General features: G+C 42.3%; 1 long non-coding RNA gene across 1 annotated transcript; it reads right to left on the minus strand.

Annotated features, from left to right (window-relative positions):
- Nucleotides 1-2250: 2250 nt before the first annotated feature.
- LOC144142159 (uncharacterized) lies at nt 2251-8290 on the minus strand. Its single transcript, XR_013316867.1, has 3 exons — nt 8171-8290; nt 3230-3288; nt 2251-2301 (listed from the first exon to the last, which is right to left on the minus strand). It is a non-coding gene; the product is annotated as an uncharacterized LOC144142159 (long non-coding RNA).
- Between the last annotated feature and the right edge of the window lie 1094 nt (nt 8291-9384).

Raw genomic sequence — 9384 nt, forward strand, 5'->3', positions numbered from 1 at the left:
GACACTCGTATAAAGTATACAAAAGCAATAGCTCGAAATATAGATTTTTACAATTTAAGCCATATATGTTGTGTGAAACCTTCTGTGATGAACGTCATGTTACAGAAAAAGCAACGTCTCATTTGATGTAGACGCAAAAGTTCGTTGGAGACCACTGGCTGATGTGTCTCGTTGCTATAACACTTTTTACGGTAGACTGCCAGGATTCGCATTGGGTATCTTGCTTCCAGACAGAGCAGGCCACTGTCAAGCAAGTTAAAAATTCGTTTTTGGTGGATGCAGAGCATGTATAAGAGATAAGGTCACTCAATCTTTGCACGACTCCGCGGGATCATTTTATTCGCGCAGCTTCCCGATATTCTTTCTTCTTTTGATTACAACGCGTTGTGTGTCGGCAGGTGGTATAAAGCCGAATATAGGGCTAAATGGCCTACACAAGAGCAGAAACTGGTAGAAAACGACCTATGACTAAACAGCATTCACAAAACAAGCAAGTGTTGTCATAATACAGACCGTTTGAGTCGTATTTGTAGTTTTACCGTCATATTTATATTCGTTCTTCTCTCTAACTTATAATATATTTGGCGAGACATATAAAACATACCTGCATCTTTTTCCCCCTTGCTTGGCTGGGCTGTCTGAGCGTTTAGACAAACTCAAAATTTATAACATAGATTAGCGATACAGAAAAGGTCACCAGCGGATAGAAGAGAAGTATGTTTCAATGACACAGATGCTTGAATTTATGCACCCAGGCACAATAAAAATAAAGCACAAAACTTAGATGAATTTGGAAAACTTACGTTAAGCTGGGAGAAATCGCGAACTTTAGGATACGCGTACATAACAGTCCCCGAACTCGGATAGAGATATTTTTATTCGTAAACTTTTTACAATTTACCTATGCTATATTATCCCTCCAAAATATATGCTGATGCCCGGAATAAGGATTAACTAAAAAGGGCTTAAAAGGGTTGTTGGAAGTTTCAGCTGCATATACAGAAAGGGACAATGTGAAACCGATTACAAATCTTTTCGGTGCAAACTCCCATGCACCGTTTTTAGTACAAGTAACGCACATCCTACAAAATAATACCCAATATACCGTAAGTTAGGGCTATTTTTCTTCAGTTTTTTTTGGCGTAAACTAGCAATGCGGATTAGCGCTCGTTAGCTTCGACGGTCGTTTCTCTTTCTTTGGCCCCTCATTTCTACATCCTAATAGACAAAAAACGTGTCTTTTTGTTAGTTGCTTGGGCAAATGACATTTACCTCACCAAACAAAAGCAGAATTTGGAAGATGCGAAACCTTTACTTTTAGGAAGAGAAAGCGACAGCTTTATCGAGTCCTTTTGGGGTAGCATACAAACTTTTTGAGTATTGTTATCTTTTCCGCCCTGCTCGCCCACCATCAGTTGTGGCAGCGTCTCACGATCCTAGACGTTTTCATTCATGAGCTCACAGGCAAAACGGCGTCGCGGGTGAAAAGAGAACGTCTTGATGTTCCTTTCCTCTGTACCGCGTGCTCATAATAGCATTCATCCACTGTGACTACCATGACGTATACTTTCATTTACTCTCGAAAGGTGTGGAGAAACGAGGGATTTTTTTAGGATTACTGAAGTCGGCCAACGTGTTTTGAAGGGGAAAACCTAGCGGTTGTGGGAGTTCTTTATAGCATTATCATGTTTGGGTCCCTCCCCTCGCGTTAATGTTTTCCTGTTTCTGCATAAATATCAACGACAGGAAAACTAGCCACATTTCCCGACACCGCTCCCCAGAATAAGAGACTTCTGTGGTGCCGGTTGCACCCTCTTAATTTTTGTTTTCTCTGCAAGGTTAGAGGTTAGCCCCGTAATGCGGCGCTCTGTGGCTTCTCTGCCAGTTTTGTTCAAATCCAGAGCAAAACTGAATGTTTTTATTTCTTGGTTCTTTGTTCGGCTAGGACTGCGACAATCACTTTTTGCTATTGATCAAATACATAAGGCTTCGACTTTAAAACTTGGGAAGCAGCCTAATGTATACCCGCAGTGCCAGCCCCTCTGCTGGCACAGAGTCGTTGTCGTCATGAAGAATGTCGAGATTTTAACTAAACAAGGATTTGTCTTGACCGCAATAATATATGCGTCTTGAGTTTAATTGCAAAAATCATGCATAAAAAACTTTCGGGTTCCCCAGTGCTACACAAGGCAGCTCTGGCTTGCAGGAAAGATTAAGAAATGAGGAAAATCTCACCTATCTCGAAGTAGTAGGCCAACCCATTGAAAGGCTTTATAAGCTGGTAATCATGTTCTTTCAAGCCTGGATAAAGAGAAATAACGTCCGTGTTACACATTATATACTTAAAATGAATGTACAAAGACAGTTGAGAAATCTGCTCAAAGAAAAAGAGGTACACTTCACTATAAAGCAAACCTTCCAAAGTATCAATTACTGATTGCTTATGGCCTCGGAAATAATTGTAAGTGCAGCACATTCATGGACAACTACTGATTTTGCACCCATCAAGTTATTCCTTTATAAGACTGTCAAGCTGCAGAATATATAGACGAAACATGTAAACAAGATGGTCATGCGCCTTTCCGCACTATATACAATTGTCCGTCTCCTTTAGGTACTTCGTCTAAATATTTCGGCCCATGAAAGTCTTATGTTGGTATACCAACTAGGTCGTGCCCACACGTTGTTAAATTATATCTGCCCAGACTTAGCAGACCATAAAAAATAACGACAAAAACTAAATTAGTAAAAATGTTTGAACCATGAAAGAAATCGAACGCTACACATTAAATAAAAATATTATCACCAGTTGTGAACGGAATTAAAGTGTCGATGTGACCTGGTTCGTACTTCATCATGGGAACAGATTAAGCGCTAGGAAGCACCAGTTGTATGTTTCGCAATAATGGATGGTCCAGTTGTGGTCCAGTTATCTGATATAGAATTTCATCGACCAAGCAGGGCAGGTTTATGAACGTGATGGTTAACCGAAAGGAAAATACCAGACAAGCCAAGCAGAAACTACAAAAGCTCCGTCCAAAAACGAAACGTTTGTTAGAAAAACGCATGTCATGTACACAAAAACTTCTGACAGCAAAATTTAAACACCGCTTTCGCCGTTCCTAGTCTTCTTGACCTGTCTTTTTGTTTTCCTTTATTATAATTAGCATTTTACAACTCGCCCAATAACAACTGTATTTCAGATCATTAATAACAGTATTGTACTCACTTTTTTGTTGTATTCTTAGGGATTTCGATGGTTTGTTGTATTTAAACTTAAGGTTCCCTCTAGAAAAAAGCGCAAAACGGTGTGCGGGAATTGATGAGACAGCGATGCTTATACACTGTTGAACTTTATTTTCGTGGTGGCTTGTTTAAACGCCTTGTTGAAAACCTTCCTCATTTACTAAACGGCGGGTTCTGTGCGGAGGACTTTGTGGCTCACCGGGTTCTCAGCTATATGAAGGAGTTTTTTGGACAGAATAATAGCTACGCTGTTTATTCACCTAATTATTTAGGTTATGTTTAGTGAAATTCGTACGTACATATTCAAGAACTACCACAAGGCATTCCCAGGCATTCTGTTTGCATTAACAAAAAAACCTGGGTAGGCAAAAGTAGCACAACCACGGAAGTTGAAACAGTGTGGTTTCGTTGGTAGCATGCCGCGTAAATGAGCTGGTGAAATGTCAGATGCCTTTTTTACGTGCTTTTCCTCCGCGAAATACGCTATGCGAAAAATGCAACCACTTGCTTCAGATGCTATGAGTTTTCCACATAAACTGAGGCCACCAGACGCTACTAAATCATCGAATACGTTAAAAGACCAGAGAAAAGGCATCCCCGCTCATATAAACAACTTTATTTTCAGTAACTTCACTCATAGCTGCCTCATTGTAGCATAGCCAATGACGAGGCGATGTTTTTTAAATATTTGGTCCCATCACGCAGTACATAGTCAACTAAGAGGATGCACAAATATCGAAGAAGGAGAAAACAAATGAACGTGCAGACCATCAACGCGATCCTATCGTGAGTTGTTTACTGGAGCTGTGGAACGTACCAAATAACGCAAGAAAAATGAAAGTACAACACAGAACGCACGGGTCAAGCACTGGACCTCAAATGGTATTCATTCATGACCAAAAATACAAAAAGACAAACCACTTGCAAACACGAAAGAAGTAAGCAGGAAAATTGCACGAATCAGTACAATCGTTTACTATCCCGTACGTATCAAGCGCTAGTTTAAATAATCATATTCCAATTTCGCTGACTCACTGACTCACTCACTGACTCACTGACTCACTCACCCACTCACATAATCACTCACTCACTCACTCACTTAGTCAGTCAGACACTGATTTATCAAACCAAAGGTGAAACTGCGGAAGAAGCATTGATATTTTGTGTCTCTCTAATGGTGTAGGGGCTCATTACTGCAAGATTGTTGGCAGTTACAATACGCACACAAAAAAAATGTGTTGTTTATATTCTTTTTGTACATACATCACTGGTGGGTTGAAATATCTAAGTTATGTGTCGACTAAGAGGTACTGGAAATAAGTAGTTGTGGTGTTTTTCCCTAGCTGAACGTTAAAGGGGGAACCATTTCTGTAGTAAAGTGGGCGTTTGTACGTGGTGGGCCCAGTTGCGTATTAAGTGAGATTTTCTAGCCAATGGTTCCTATAAAAATTTGCTCACAAATTTCAGACTTTTGCTCAAAATAGTCGTAGAAAAGACGAGCGGGGCTTTTTTGTAACTACACCTTAAACGAAACAAAAACCTAGGAAAACAGCTGAACCTCGACAATTGAAAGTTTGTTACAATGTTCTTTATCGTGATTTACCGTCTCACTAAGCTACGCACGAAAAAGTTTCATCCCCTTATTTAAGAGAAAGATGGGTAATACGCGGTTTTCTCGCGTACCACCCGAGTAAAAGCGCAAAATTCAATCTGCTTCAACCGTGTCAGAATTGCGCAATCAGATAGACATCTCCTTCATATCAGGAGCTACCCAGGTTTTATACCCACCACCGGAACCGCTTTTTTTAGGGGATCGGGAGTCGTTTGATGTGCCTTCGCTTATCAAACCGTTTTGTGAAACTTGTGGACAGATGACTCTCCTCCAGTGCGTTTTGCCTTCGCTTTAAAAGTTACATTCACAAAACAGTGAGAAGTGCTAAGTGGTTTTTTTTCCGAAATTTCTCACTACCTCACAGACTGGTTCAGATATAGCAGGGGCTCTTGCTGCCGCAGACAACACAAACGAATCTCTAAAACCTGATTTAGGTGTTCTTTCCTCACCCAACTCTTAACTGGGCGAATGTGAATGTTGGGTAGGTTCCTAGTTCTTGCGGTTTCCCTACCGTGCGCTGAGCCCGTTTTACATACATTTTTTTTTCCCTTGCACCGGTCACTAAAACAAATGTCCCAAAAACTGATATCGCAATTTTGCCAGAAGAAGCCTGCAATACGCACGCGTAATTCTTAAAATTAGGTTATCATGGCAATGACGTGACTTCAATAGCTAATCCATAGCGCTATTGGCGGTGAGATGTTTGAGTGGCGCCCCCTGGTTCTGAAGTCGGGTTAGGGACTCGCCCCGCTGTCGTCTGCTACACTCCCCTTGTGAGGGGCAGCAGCACCTGTGCTACAAATGGCCCGCTTTGATGCTTTAGTGCATCAAAAAGTGTATTTCTAGTAATTCAAATATTTTTACCAGCGTCTGACACATGAGTAATTCCAAGCTGTATCCCCCACAAGTTTGTAACACACGAGGAGAGAGAGAATAACTTTCTTCAGAGCAACGGTCGGAAAATCGCGTGTAACTTGTCCTTTCTAGCTTATACGCGAGGTTCAGCGCTCAGAGCTCCTTGATAAGTATTCAAAATGCGTAGGCTTCCATACAGTATTTTGGGATGCTCTTATGAAGACTGAACAGTCTAATGTTACATGCCAAGCAGAGGGCCCCTACACGCGCATCGCATTACAGAAAATAGAGCGGCTGTCTATTTCTTTCGTTGTTGACTTGTATCAGGTTGATTTTATCGTGTTTTTTTTTAACTTAGACCCCCGTCTTATATTTTCCGCATCGTCACAAACCTTTATTAGTAGGTTTTGGGATGTTGGGGAGGATCACAAAGATCGTGTGGATATTTTCTTAAAGCGTTATGGCATACATTCCCTTCTCCACAAATTCGCTTTCGTTAAGGCTGCGTGCAAGAAGATGCATATTCTCTGCGTGCGTTGTATATTCACATGCAAATAGAAGGAGAAGGTTTGTGCTACGCCACCGCGATTGCGCTCCAGACAACGTATGTTGCCCAGAGTACTTGAAGGCGGCTTTTGTGCTCCAAATTTCTACCGTAACCATCGTTATAATAACGAGCTTACTCTCAACCCAAACAATTATGACATGATGACGGTGTTAAAGCTGTGATATACTAGCTAACAGACGCAATAAATAGTATACGTGCATATATTACAACAATCGAAACCGCTGAATATTTCCAAAAATATCTTTATTGCTGCCACCCCTTCCAGGCGTAAGAAACAAATGCTAGTCTATTAGGGATGGCGCTCTATGAATCGAAGAAAATTACTCTTACTCATTTGTCCTGGACTGAAAACAAGCCCACTAATCAGTACGATTTTACTGTTAAATTAGGCTTACGCCTCCTTCTCCATCTCTTGAGCGCAGTTTTCCTATGAACCATATCTGAATATTGGGGAGTTTAGGCTTTCAGAAACATACCGAATTTCCCTCCAGGTCTGAACAAACATAGTGTTACTGTATCTTCGCCGTAGACGTTACTCTTTGTGCTCAATAAACCTCAATACTGGTTGGAAGCCTGGTATAAAACCAACACACAGTGGGTTATCTGTAACTCAACCTGCAGGGTTTGCTGCCCATAGTGGATGTCGGCATACTTTCCTGATATTACAAAATAAAGGGATGAGATATAATACTTTCGATCATTCAGCGAGGTTGCAAAAACTTTTTTTTTCATGTGACTACCGGGAATCGTAATGCCTTCTCCCAAATCCGACAGTCCCGAAGGCCTGGTATTTGTTTTGGTCTCGCATTTTCACTGTTGTCGGTTATTAGCAGCTGGCGGCTCCGTTTGTTCTAAGGATTTCTGGACACTAAAGCGGATACTCCGACTCTTCGCGCTCCGCACAGGACCGGCTTCGCAAAAACTGGGGCGGCGCCGGCAATGTTTTTTCCGGAGCGGTATCAAACACTATACTTTGAATAGCGTCTGCAGCTTGTGTATGTGTTTTATTACAATAAAAAGTTACGCACACGCCAAATCTGGTGCGAACAAGCATCAGACGTCAACCGAGCGCAAAGAGACAGCTGGTAGAGCGAGCCCGAGTGAAGCAGACGACAAATGCGAGAGCCCCTAAGCTGACTTCACTGAGGCGCGCTTCGCAGCGCCGCCAGTGGCCGTGCTCAGTGCCAATAGCTCAAGTTGTAATACTACCAATGTACACTCATATAAAACCATGTGAAGCTAAAACAGCTATTTTTATGTTATATATGTTGTATTGTATTTTTATGTTATATTGTATTATGGTATATTGTATTTTTATGTTATATTGTTATAATATATTGTTTATGTTATATTGGTATAACACTAATTGACTCTGGAAACGTGCGTGCACTTCGAAGAACGACGAGTGCATCACAAAAAGAGAGAGACGGCTTCCTTAGCGACCAAGGATATTGTTGTGTATTTTTTCCAAAAACTGTTAAATACTTGTGGGCCATGAAATGGTACAGGTTTATAATTTTGCTGTAAAAGGGTTCAATATTCATTCCCGAAATCTTCAATTGTCTCCTACGCGCGTCCAAACAAGAACCTAACTTTTGCTCCTATATGCAACACTTATCAACGTCTACAATGTTTTTTTCATCATTCGTCCCACTAAATAGTGGATAGAACGAATTTGCATGTGGGGACTGACTACGAGTTTTCACTGAATATTGAAAGTGTATTAGATTAGTTTTTCTAATGCCACACACCAACATAAAAAAACAATAAAACCAATACGAAAAACAAGAATGACATAACCAAAAGAAAAACAAACTAAACATTTTACACGCGGGCTGGTTTCTGAACGGCGCAATAAGGTAAGTATAGGGTTTTTGAATAGTTCTTACGTGGTGTAGCTGTCTGGTGTGTTGTTGCGAGCAATCCATGTCTTTACTGTGCCCTTGTTATTCGTTGCTTGGGTCCCATCCCACAGGAACGTGAAGTTAACCTTGTCGGCAGGAGGAAGGGCTACACCCGTGCGGTAGCACTCGTAAAGAAGGATGGGCCTTTCGTGGCCTTCCTATAAAAAAACATAAAAAGGCTGATGCCTATTCTCATCCGTTTGGGTGGCTGCTGACGCATTTGTTTGCACCCTGTATCTTTAAGGACATAGTCGCCTAATATATTTACGTGCGTTAGAAAGTAGAAAGACTGCAAACGAGCTTTTTTTGTCCTAAGCTATCTCTTAGCATTTATATGGGGATATGTCAAACCATGCCATCCTGCGAAAAAGCTGCGCTTGGTACGGTCAGAGTGGTCCAACGAGTACCAGCCTCACTAATGCCGTCACGTGAAACTCCGAGAGCTCCATAACTGGGTTGTGTGGGTTCTCTTCCCGGGTCCAGTATTTTGTGCGCAGTTGAAGTCATGATCCAAGAATGTTTAACTGAGTTAGCACCATCCGGCACTATGCTGCGTTTATCAACATTTAAAGCAAAGCTTTTCTATCTAGTACACCCAAGTTTCGCCGTCACCAGCAATTTCTTTTTAACGCAGCAGCATTTTAACGCAGCTGTACGGTAGCCTTGGCAACACATCACGTTACCCGCCACCCCGAAATCCGCGTCCGCCGTGTGCGCTTGACGCCACCGCTGCCTGCTTGGCGCATACGTTCTCCGCAGCTCCCTGCCTGAGTACCTGACTCGTCGCAAGAAGAAAAATTTTAGGAGGGAGTATGACGTCAGGGGGCCAAGCTTTCACAAGTCAACCATCTCTGACATCGCATCCTCCTCCTTTTGGGCACCTCCGGCACACTGCATCCTGGGAGTTTCTACGTCTGCTCCAGGCTCGCGGTAGCATTTAATGGCTCGCGATGGCTACCGGTGGAGGTGGGTCTGTCGAGTGGCGTCGCAGAAGGCGCCGTACGAGAATTCTCGCCAGCGTTGCGCTCCCAGGCTCACATCATGCAGCTGAACAAAGCGAGCCGAGTGGTTGGTCGCATGCGCAAAAAGCACCCTCACGAAATGCGAGCCCAATTCAACTTGTGATGTTGAATCGTTCGGATCACGACCGGTTTGCTCGTCGAACGCGCGGCTGTAAACATTCGCAAGCACCGAGCGGC

This window comes from Haemaphysalis longicornis, unplaced genomic scaffold (assembly GCF_048455015.1).
Source record: "Haemaphysalis longicornis isolate Haplotype H1 unplaced genomic scaffold, Haemaphysalis longicornis Haplotype H1 scaffold_6, whole genome shotgun sequence".
Lineage (NCBI taxonomy): Eukaryota > Metazoa > Arthropoda > Arachnida > Ixodida > Ixodidae > Haemaphysalis > Haemaphysalis longicornis.